Source organism: Anticarsia gemmatalis, chromosome Z, assembly GCF_050436995.1.
Source record: "Anticarsia gemmatalis isolate Benzon Research Colony breed Stoneville strain chromosome Z, ilAntGemm2 primary, whole genome shotgun sequence".
NCBI lineage: Eukaryota > Metazoa > Arthropoda > Insecta > Lepidoptera > Erebidae > Anticarsia > Anticarsia gemmatalis.
In genome coordinates this window covers 5878269-5890990 of record NC_134776.1, presented here as the reverse complement: position 1 = coordinate 5890990, position 12722 = coordinate 5878269, and the positions used below count along the sequence as shown (strand labels likewise).

The 12722-nt window shown below is 36.3% G+C and overlaps 1 protein-coding gene and 1 long non-coding RNA gene across 3 annotated transcripts in view; one reads left to right on the top strand and one right to left on the bottom strand.

The window, feature by feature from the left end:
* LOC142986480 (tyrosine-protein phosphatase non-receptor type 11-like) overlaps positions 1-12722 on the top strand; it is a 77695-nt gene that overhangs the window by 34161 nt on the left and 30812 nt on the right. The window lies entirely within an intron of this gene.
* Positions 3203-5010, bottom strand: LOC142986642 (uncharacterized). Its single transcript, XR_012960412.1, has 2 exons — positions 3712-5010; positions 3203-3608 (listed from the first exon to the last, which is right to left on the bottom strand). It is a non-coding gene; the product is annotated as an uncharacterized LOC142986642 (long non-coding RNA).

The following is a 12722-nucleotide window of genomic DNA, read 5'->3' as shown; positions in this document are numbered from 1 at the left end:
ATAACGATATTTTGAATTTCGAATGAGAATTAGCGTAATTGTTTACTACTCCGATATGTACATACATAAAAAATATAAAATAAAAAATCAATCAATATTACGTCTTATGTCTCATTGGTTTCTAAAACTATTACCTATGTCATTTTGAAATGACGTCAACTTTGCTAACCTAATTGGTCCAATATTCCATCAAAACTTCCTAAACTCTGTTCTACTCCTACTTAGTTCTCGACTTATTCACATTGTGGGTTAATGAGACTGACTGTAAATAATATAATTAAATAAGAACTTTTTATAGAAATTTTTCATACCTCAGTAATTGTCGATCCATCATCTATTTTATTGTTAAGGAATAAAAATAAAGAGAGAACAAGATACACATTTATTGAAAACACAAATTGCATTTGCATAAAAAATTACGCCAGCTTATGAAACAGTTTATTGGAATATTAATATGAGCGTGGCATAACGGAACACTGAATCACTTCAACCAGTTAGTATTATGTCCACATCATCCTGTTGCCGATGTCGAGGGTTTTGGGAGTAAACGGTCTTCGTCGTTGGCACGAAGCGTAGTTAGCAGCCGGCTCCGTAGTCTTCAGTTCTCATGCAGTCAGCCATGTATCAGCTTCACCAGTCTTTGCAGTTCCGCGGCTGCCATCCATCCATAAATCATACCAGGGATATTTCATGGTGTAATTAGCACAGCTGATAGTGTTTCCCTGAATTAGAGGTTATATTTATGAGCAAATCTCTGGTAGAATAGAAGCCTGATTAATAAATGAATTGATGTTTAGAGATCATTCTAGGGCACTTTAGCATCGCCAGCAACATTTTCACCAGTGTTGAAGGTGGTGGAGTTGGAGGCTCTCGTGGCGATGGCAGCATCATAGCAGGTCTTGGTTAGTAGACGGTTCTGCCAGAAGATGGTTTATTCTGACGCCCAGCCGCAGCTATGGATGGCGCGATCAGTATTGTTGGAAACCTGTAAATACATAAAAAAACATAAGTATTTTTACTTCATCGGTCCGCAGCCGCTGCCATGACATTCTATCGTGTTTCTATTATGCCAATAACCAAATATAACATTTTCGACATCTATTGCATTTGAGTGGGACAGGACATAGTCCGATTGCCATAAGAAAACAATGAAGTATCGGTAATCCTTGTCTAGATTGCATGCTATTGGTGCACTTGCAACGGTGTACGGAATGCAACCCCAGTTCGACGCATGCGTCAAATTTCATTGGCATTTAGTTGCCATACATAAAGTGAAAATTGCGATACGATGAGTAAACAAGGAAACCTTGTTTTTTTGTTGTTTACCTATTATTATTACAGCAATTTATTTATCCATAAAGTAAATAGTAAAAAATGAATTATTATCTTTTTATGGGCATAATATCTATTGTGTAATTTACGGTGTTGCCATTGTTACGCCATCTTCTATACTGTTCTGTGAGCCTGGTACTTCGCACCTTCTACGCCGCCGCTGATCAACAGGTGGTTGATATACATAGCTGGCAAAGTACATGTCAAGTAAACAAACAATGTGACCACGTGGGACCGTGGTTGTAAAAAGTTCTGGCTTTACAAACATTATCTTAACTATCTATCACCAATTTACGTTAAAGAAATTTACTTATTATATTCTTGAGAAACGAACGGAAAAAGTATTTGTTAACTTCTTTCTTTAATCGATTATTATTGAGGTGCCTCGAAAGAGAAAAACACGTATTGTGTTGTTGTTCTTATAACATCACGCATATTCTCATCTAAAGTAAAGGCAGACGCGTATAAAATAGTTTGAAGACTTCCGTGAATAAAATTGGAAATAACAATATACCGCCTTGATAGACGCGTTTGTCGAAACCACTGTACAATCTATGAGACAAGACGTGGAATTAATTTTTAGTTACTTACTTATTTTGTCATTCATATACGCTTAAAACAGGTCGTCCTTTTGCTACAACTCAGGTTCCAATGGAGTACCATTTGACGTATAAAACACGTGATTGAGATTCAATTTATTTTGTTTGCATGAGACAGAGATAGAATATATCTGATTGCGAGATGATAACAAAGGATTTTCATTAGAAAATGGGTTAGTATCGGTACTTCTTGTTTAGGCTGTATGCTGCAGATCTACATGCATCGAGACATGGAATGCAATGACGCGTGTGTCACATTTCATTAGCTGAATTGCCATTATTCTAACTATTATTTGCGAGATTGCGTAAATTGCATCTTAATAGCAAATGTTAGATATTATTAGGCTTATTCGGTAAAGAATGAAACTGGTAGCAAAAATATTTTTGATAAAAGATTTTCGCCAATGTTGCCATTCGTCTTGTCGCGACTGATGCACATTCCTATATCATTCTGAACGCCTGGTAGCATAGAATCAGAAACTGATCAATACTATCGGGGTGGTGGTCTTCTAATATTCAGAGACGGTGACATCTACTGGACTATTGCCGTAGTTAAACTACCTTAGAGAAATTGCGCGGTTCATTTCAAATACCTAACGCATGCCGTGTTTTGTTCGTCTAAATCGCAAAGCTTATGAATTATGCCTCTCTTTTTCATTTTCTATACTTAAAAATGCCTTGATTTTATTTCAGTTACATTACAAATTGGATAAATTAGTAAAATTGGTTGAAATTGGATAAAGCCCTATGTTAATAATTAGGACTCCCGACAGATGAATCTTTGCAATAAAACCATCAGCCTCATAATAAATAAAATGCTCAAAATTTGCACTCACTTTACAACTCACACTCGTAAGTAAATAATCAGCTGAGGTGATGATGGTCCAAGCTCTTCGCAAAAACATAGTCTATACACAAAATATGTGTCCATGTTCCTATTGGCAATCTCAAATCTAATTATTATTTTATTGCATCAGCTTTCCAGCAAGTAATAACTTGAACAAGAATACAATAATCTACTTTAACTTAGTATGATTGTATATGAGTAATAAATTCGTTTGAGGGGTAGATCATAATTTGATTGTTTTGCTTTATTACAAAAAATTTAAAACTTTTTACCATGGCAACAATACAAATAACTATACAGCTATAGCATTTAACATTTGCTTATATTTATCTCTTTGTGTAGTAAGACTTCTGAAGTTTTTAATTCTAAATATTTTATTACCTACCTATTTATTTAAAGGTTAGAGGGAAAGAATAAGCATTCGAAACAATCAAAGGATTTCCATTTAATTCAAATATACAAGTTTCATTTGTATTTTAATTACGCACAGCAGTTTATGACAAAGATTTTATATTAAAAGTGAACTCAACTCATATTGTCACATATCTTCCGAGAACAAGAGGAGAGGTTATAAACTATAAGTTCACGACACCGGCCAAATGGTCTATAACAATGGAGCACAATTGACACAGATTGACGGCACTTTAAATTGGTTCATATTATGAAAGAGATTGTCATGAGGGCTTCGGCACTGAGGGTGATGGAAGAAGATTGACTTAACACCGGCTTGTGTTAACGCTGACTAGGCCGCTATCTGGTAGCAGTTCGGCCGGTCACTGGTCATCGATGCTGGGGTGTTCCGCTCCTCGTACAAGACCACCATGCTTCATCTGTAATCCAGAAAGATTTATGAACATATTATTTACACAACACTGAACCAAAGTTTGTTTATGTTTCCACGGCATATGACAACTGGTTTATAATAATACTCACAAGCCTTAGTTGCGTTTCATTTCGTTTTCCATTATTAACATTCGTTCGAGGCAAAACATATTCGATGGTCAAAAATAGGAATAATTTGTTTGTATTGATAATATCCTTGTGCGGATTTTATACTGTAGTTGCATATGCACCGGTACATGGAATGCACTGTCAGTACGACGCATGCGCGAAAATATTGGCTCAATTGCCAGTAACCAATATTTTTATTTACTGTCGAATGTCGATGCAAGTATTTATGAAACATAAATTAAATATTGTATTGATTTTGTCTGTTATAAACAAATATTTAGTATGCGACCAGTATTTTTTTTATGTTATGACAATGTTGCCACTTTATGACATCTATAATTTCTATGAGTTAACGCCGACTCCTACATCGTTCTGTTAGCCTGGTACAGTGAAACCTAAACGCCGTAACTCAACAGGTGGTTTTACGTTGTGCATATACGTAGTGTATTTATATCGTATCGTATCTATATCTTTCTATCTATGCATATAGAATAGTTTTGTAAACTAAGTTCGGTTAGAGGCGCGAGCGGAGCGCTGTAGGGCCGACTTGCATCTTGGATCTTCCTAGCTAAATAGTATATTTATTAGACTAGGTAATGACTCATGATGTAATTTATTGATAATACACTCAGCGGCAGAAAAAGTGGCCCAAGCGCTTATCGTGAATTTGTAAACAAATTAAGTAATATATGAAAGATATATTGTTGTAAGTAGTTGCGAAGTGATCTGTTTAGTGTTATGAAGTGTTGAATTTCAGATTAATTTAAGTGACGGATGACTTTTTCTAACAATGTGTGTTAGAACTGAATTCAGTGTTGATTCGAGAGGTCAGTTGAATTCTGTATTTTGAAATATTGCTGCACGGAAACGATTTTCTTTGTAATTTATATTGATTATTGGTCTATTTAGATTTTAGAAAAGATTTGAAGATGCCACTTTCTGCTGAACAAGTGGCTTAGGTGGTCTTGTTGTCCGATCAGGGCCATTACCATTGAGAGGTGGCTGCATTTTTCAATGTATCGCGTACCACTTTAAGGTCTGCGATTAGGAGGTATCGTGAGACTGGTCTCTACACGCGGCGACTAGGAATTGGACGAACACGATGTACATCCGCAAGAGATGACCGATTTGTTAACCTCGAGGTGCTGAGAAACCGCTTTCTGACAGCGTTTGAGATTCACTAGAGGCTTCAAGCGGCACGCGGAGTCATTCTTAGTGAACGGAACATGAGGCGAAAGATAAAAGAACGTAATTTACAGGCAGGAAGACCAACCCGAGTACTAGAACTCGAGAGACACCATCGAGTTGCGCGATTACGATTTGCTCGTAAACATGTGAATTGGCTATCGACCAATGGAGCAAGTTCTTGTTAACCGATGAGTGCTGAGTAGCATTAAGAGCACCAAATGGTCGTGAGAGAGTGTAAAGACGCCATTAAGGACGGTTTTTTCCCAACACAACACGTCAGACGGTCAGTTACAAAGGTAGGTCTGTTATGGTATGGAGAGGTGTATGTTTGGAGGCACGTACGGAGCTTGTCATCGTAGATCAGCGCCTAACAGCAGCCGGGTACATTGAAGAAATCTTCCAAGACCATGTTGTACCACTTATGGATTTCATTGGTCGGGAGGATTAACTCTAATGCAGTTTAATGCGCGCGCTCATAGCGCCCGCGTTGTGGAATCGCACCTTGCTGATATCGGGATTCAAAAACTGGCTTAGCCTGCTCACAGTCCAGACATCAACCCGATAGAACATGTCTGGCACATGCTAAAAAACAATGTATGTGCACTGCCTAACCCACCAGAATCACTTGGTGAGCGAAGAACCGCTCTAGTCAGAGTGTGGGATAAAGTTCTTCAAGAAGTAATTAAAACATCCTCCAAAGCATGCCAGAATGCATGCAGGTCACCATAAATGCTAGAGGAGGTAACACGCGGTATAAACTAGATTTTTTCTTTGGTGCTGAATTAGGTTTTTGCAAAAACTTTCAGTAAGCGATTTCGACAAAAGCTGTATTTTTTAATTTTTCCCATTTTTGATTAAAAATTACGACTATTTAGTGTAAATTGTAACTAAACTTGTGTATAAACTGTTTAACTAATAGTTATAGCCAAAATAATAACCATATATTGATATTCTAAAAAGTTTTATCGTAGTTTTGCTTTGGGCCACTTTTTCTGCCGCTGAGTGTATAATTGTAATATTTCTAACACACCTATGACAACAAATTTAATGTCAAGACATGCGCATAAAAGTATCGGCGATAAAGAGCGGTGTGAATAAGGCAAGGGAAGTTTGTAAGGATCGTACCAAGTGGTGTACATTGTTTTCTGCTTACCCCTATGGGAGAAAGGCGTGATGTTATGTATGTATTTACTTTTTACAAAGTAGTTTATTTGACACAACGGTTAATTTTATTGGAAAAATGCTTTGATGCGTTAAGTCCGGCGTAATATTACTGTACACAAAATAATGATTAAGAAGATATTAGATAGATTCCTATAGGTACCATGACTACCATGCGGTAAACTAACTTGGTAGATAAAGTGAAAACAAAATAATATAACATATTATGTATATGCTGTTTTTATTATAAGAGTTACAGACAGGCAAGCAAATTCAACTAATAATAGGTACATTTTTGTTTTATTAATTAAATAATTGAACGGTAAAGAAATGCTACGGGTGCAACATGCATATCGCACTGACTCATCATTGATTGTTTATAAATGTTGTGAATAAAAGCTAATTCTTCTATTTTCTATAAGCCTGGTAATTGTAACCCAAAACTAGAAAAATCAGGCCGAGGCTGTGGCTCGGATTTCACGTTCCTACAAAACTCCAATATGATTCTGTAAGCCTGGTATTTGTATCCCGTAACTAGAAAAATCAGACAGGTGGTTGTGGGGTGGCACGTTTTGGCTCGAATTTCGTAACAGGAATAATAGAACGCGAAACTCTATGCGTTTCTGTTGGCCTGGTAGCCGGGGTTCCGAAAGTGTCGATTCAAGCACGGGTGCTCCCTTGCTTGATTCGACACTTTCATATTTGAGAACCACCAACGTTAACTCCAATACAGTTCTGTGTGCTTGGTATTTGGATCCCGAAACGAGAATCCAACAGGTGGTCGGTCGGGATCATTCACGTGGTTGTCTAGCGCTTACTCCTGTGTTGTATGTGCGCCTGGTACTTGGAACTAAACATTGGCAGACGAAAACAGTTCCCTGTAGCTCCGAGACTGAAAAGCGACACCTATCGAAATAATAGTGAACAAAAACACCATTTAGAAAAGTAATTTCAAGTGCTCAACCAAATTTTATTACATTATTTTATCAAATTAACTTTGATAATGGCCCTCATATGTTATGGTTATAAAAAATCTTAGTTACTTAATGCTTACTTAATATAAAAACAATTGACCTATTTTTAATACCGACAATATTGTGTTAAAATACGCAGCAATTTTGACGTTATAAATACTACATAAAATAGTAAATTATAACGAATAAATATTTTTACAGCTTAAAAATAAATAACATAAAAAATCACGCAGGCCAGCTCAATCAACCCCTCGGAATTGGTGGGATTGACAATCTCGCGCGAGATCTCGGAAAGTCGGAGCGGGAAACAGCGAGAACGCGGCAATCGCCATTGCAGTATCTGCCCCCGGATAGTCTGGACGTGTTGTCGGGAAATAATTCGAGTTTACGAGAAACTATCATTCTCGCCTATACCAGGAGAGCATAAAGTATAAAGAGGTCACGTGTCAAAGTGCAGTGGGTCAGTTTTTACTTGTGTGAATACGCGTAGCTTGTAAAACGCGTTGAACACACAACTACATACGCCGGATGCGAATCGGCGGCACTTTTAAAGGCTTCGATATCTCTTAAAGTAAAATTTATAAGAAAATTCTTGTAAATATTAGTCTAGTATATAATATATACCACTAGAATTGAAACAAAAAAGAAGCATAAGAAACGATTTGTCGTACTTTACTGGCTTAACATTGCTAAAAGAAAAGTTTTAGAGGTGTGCCTGTGTGCGTTACAAGGGAATCGGGGGAAGCAATGCGCATGTGTGCAACTGCACTTGTATGTGATCTGGGAGAGTCCAAGTCACACAACACACACATTGATAAGCAGTGAAAGGATGAGAGCGAGCGATAGGGAAGCTGCATGATCATGCGGGATAACCATTCATTTCACTTTTCCAATCTACAGCCATCTCGCTTCCGCAATCCTGCATACGAATATTGTATTTTGTATGCGTTGAATGCTCACATAAAAAGGCTTTCACGTGTAGTAATTAGTTCGTGTATTACCTTGTACGTTGCCCTTCGCGAGACAGTTATGGTGGCGACAGGAATGGCGGCTTGCTTATCAGTGCATTTAACATAATCATGCAAATGACTTGTTATTTTTTATTTCAGCCCCTGTATACATGCCAATCATTTTCTTTAGTCACGCGACTGTTTTTATGTATTTGTTTTGAATAACCGTGTAATGTGTGTAGCATAATAATACGAAGGTTTCGGCAGCACGTGATATTCCAAAAGTTACAAGTAGGTTATGAGTTATAGTCGATTTGGTATTTCCGTCTTTAAATTCAACTTAAATGCAGTAAAATCAAGAAATCTAAGACCGATTGTCGAAGCTACCGTTATATTTCGGAGAAGGATATAGGGAAACTTTTTGAGATGATTGCTGACCGCAGCGTCCCAATCAGAGGTCACTGTAAAACCCTGAGCGGCTGAGTCAGGCTAATTGGTTCGTTCCAACGAATCACAACCTCCTGCATCACACCATACCTCGGTTTTATTCCACCTTTTTTCTTTCACTCCCGGGATTTCCGTTCGATGTCGTTTCGATGACGGTAACACTTATGGTGTAACGGTTAACGAAGTTTTATGTTCCAACGTAATCGTATTATGGCGATTGCCAATTATATTTTGTAAGTGATATGGTCTTTAATATAGTGGAAAATTATTTTTATATTTTACTTTACGGTATTCTTGACATTCCGATAATATATTATGTCACGAAGTTTATTTAAAAAAAATCTAGTTAGGCGCGAAATTCATTTAAATATTCTTAAATTATCTTACTATCATACGTTTCGTCGGTAATCTAAATTACAAAACACACACATTATAAATACTTTTACAGTTTACCAATGACACACATGAAAGAATGCACACATGAAATTGTATTCCCTTACGAAATCTAGAATGTACCTTGTCGTAAGAATTCATTTCCGAATGGATAAAGGGAAATTTACAATTTAATATAGTATTTATTTATTTTTTATTTAGTATTTCTTCTCCATTGGCCTCTTTGCTTTCCATCGGAAGCACTCATTTAACTTTGTGCGCTTTGCTTTGGCTTATCTTTCACCTATTAGGCACCAGATAATAATCAGCTCCTTTAGTTCGTGCCTTAAAAACCGCATGACGTGTCCAAAAAAGCTTTCAGTTTGTATTTGTGCGATGTTCGAGTCAATCACATTGGAAGTCTCTTATACGTGCGGTCAACTTTTTTGGAACATCTTAATGTCTCTCTTAATTATTCCATTTGACATTGTAATGCGCTTTTTGGCTCCTTTGTTCTTGAGGTCCTCAGATGAGTCCGGACCTTATACGGAGACCATATTAATCAGTTAAACTACACGTGATCCATAAAACAATTGTTGGTAACGAACAAAAAATACTTAAAGACGACCGGCGTGCGAGGACGGCGGTTTTTTTGCGAGTCAGTGACACGATGTCGTTAAAATTGGTATCGAATCCCTCCCACACGGAACCACAAAAACTGTTTCAACTCAAATCTGGTAGGTAGAGGTAGTGTTATTTCAATTATATAGTTGTATTAACATTTACTATGATTAGGATTGGGGCACACGGATTGAGAGAATTAAGTTTAGTGTTAAGTTTTTATAAGTTAGACAGAGTCTAAGCCGCAGAATACTACCGCAAAAGAATTTGGAACAGGTAATATAATACGTTCAAAGTTCTTTTGAAGTTTAATCAAATTGACTCAACTGTATAAGTATTCATTAAGATAAACTGACTGAAGGTTTATGGGTATAATCAGAGAAAAGAGAAAGCAATGACATTAAACAAAGCAAGAGGTTTTAAAAATCAAGTTCAAAGTTCAAGCAAATTTGCCCACATAAAAGAACGAATATTGGCAAAAATTTAGTATTTCATTTATATCTTTTAGCACCCAGTTATGAATTGTTATACAACAATAAGAAAAAATGGCCATTTGTATATCCACGTGTCGTCTCATTTATTATAAGGTAATATATTAAGCCACTTTATTTTGCGGTGTAGAACTCGGTAGCATTGTAAAACTGCGGTTTAAGCCAGGGTCGATCTGAGATGAAGGAGGCTTGGACGTATAAACGTTCATTGAATGAAAATATTTGATATCTGATGAATTTGTTAAGAAAACAGAAGTGTTAGCTTAACCTTTTAAGAACAGAAATAGAATTTGGTAGGTAGTATTAGTACTGAACTGAATTCAAGGTAATAACATAGTTCTAAAACGGTTTGTTTTGATTCGAAACAAACCCGGCACGTTTAAGAAACGTACTGTCATATTGAATTTGAAATGCATTTCTTGATCCTGGTTTAGATTAATTGGTTTGGTCCTATACTAACCAGTATAACGAAGCAAATAGCTCATTAAGAACTAAGACGCTAACGAACTAAAAGCAATATCTTCCTGTTTTGCAGGCTCTTGTCACAGATTTTAGTTTTGTTCCTAGAACGAAATTGATCAAATGTTTACAAGTTACAACGCTGTTGAAGTTCAATAATGCCTAATAAATCGTCAGTATTATATTTAAAATCACAATTCTACATTATCGATGCACTTTAGGTATGCAATTGGGGAAAAATTGCTAAGTACTTCCCCTAAGTTCACTGAACACCAGTAACACCACGGGAAAGCACCGCAAACCGGCGGGCGTGATTAAATTTCAAGCATTAAGTAATTTACATGATAATCTACGTACATTCTTTACAAAAACTCTTTAGCTTTTCCCTGTTATCCAGCAAAAGTGGTATAGGATTAGCCTTCCTAATATTTCTACTAGATTTAGCACTTCGACGTCGTCTTTGAAAACTTAATACTCGCATACATTAATAATATCAGGCCTGGAGATTTACCGGGCAAGTTACGGAACTCCGCGCTACTATTTAGAGATATTCAAATATAAATGAGAAACGATCAATGGCACTATGCCTGACCAGGAATCAAACTAGAAACATAATAGATTGAAACAAATACACTACTAACCACGCCACAGGCAGTTCATACACATTTTTTTATACAACAAAATGTTATTAGATCATAGTAACAAGAAACCTTTCTCAAGGATCGCAGGTAGGCGTGAAATAACTGCAAGGTCAACGAACTTCACACTTGTAGGAAGCGTCTTCTGCTGACCTTATTATGTAGTTGACAGTAATGCCTTATGTAATCCGATTATGATTGTAAATTTTACCGACTATTTAGAAAAATATGTCTGTCTTATTGATTTATGCCTCATATTTTGTACATATTGATGTATGCCTCATACTTTTAATGATATTATGTGGGCTAAAGAAGCAAGAATATGGACTATTTTAAAATCAGAGATTGATTTAGCATTCATGATTTTTTAAACCGTTCACAAAATGAGACATTTATTTGTAGTTCAAAAATTCAAACATCAATAAGTATTTACCTGCTAAATAAAATTCTACACTAAAATTCTATAAATTGATAGTCTATTCGAGCCCACTTGTTCCCTTTATGTCTATACCAATTTCCGTCACATTGGAGCCCACGCCTCCAGGATTTGCAGAAATAACTTAAGACAGGTTGAAAGGTTCAGTATCCTCGCAACTATGGACGTTGTAGTGCGTCTACACGATGGAAAAATATTTCAAAATTTATCAAAATTTTATACAAATAGTTCTTCTCAAATAAGTTTTCGCGATACGTGATTATCCTGCGGAGAACAAGATGAAGATCAGCGTAGGATTAAAAAAATATTGAGTATTTATTTTTTGTGTGTCTTGTTGGTATTAAAAATATATGTAAGTATAGTACCTTCTTAGACAATATAGGGCTACAGTTATTCGGACAATTTCCGTCGTCCCTTTGGTAGGTTTGGGTCTCCCGAACGGGAAAGCGATTAGGCTTTGAGTACACCACGCAGGCCAAGTGCGGATTTGGGGACTTTGCAACAAAGCTTGTTTGTCAAGAAATTATAAAGCTATAATTTTATCGAGGTTTAAAATAACCAACTAGTATGATTACCGATTCAAGATAGCGATGTTTAATTTTGGCAAACATCTATAAAGTAATATTCCCTTTGTTCATTCAACCTTACGCGCCGCCTTGACCGTGATGTCTCTAATATATTTATTATAGGTGTTCTTATGAATATGTTAACGTTTATAATGGTCATGTTCCATCAGTGTAATGCATTACCGTGGTTCTGCGTGATCAATAATTATACATATACCCGTGAATTATGTAAATTATTTAATGACACGTGTCAAAGATTTCCCGGATACTCTAATTACAATTTTAATTTATTATTCGATCTAAAATTATCTATTTATGTGAGATGAAACGCAAGATTGTTACAGCGACGAAGAAGGATAAAATGGGGTGATTGAGAAAAAAAAATTGGAGAATCAGATGAAGATAGGACAAGGACGTGATACGTCTATCACTAGTGACGTCTAGTAGAATTTGAAACATAAATACAATTAACTTTTTATTCTATTACGTCTAAAGCCTGGGTTTTCTTTATTCGTTCACATTTATGTTTATATTTACATGTTTATCAATAAGTTTGATTTATCAATTATCTGGTTATCATAAGTACCTATTACTGTTTCATTGTGGGCTGATGGACTTCTCCTGGTATTGGCCTGTGAGTCAGTCGCGGTCTAGGAATTAGTAAAAGGTTTGTATTCCTTTAAGAACGTT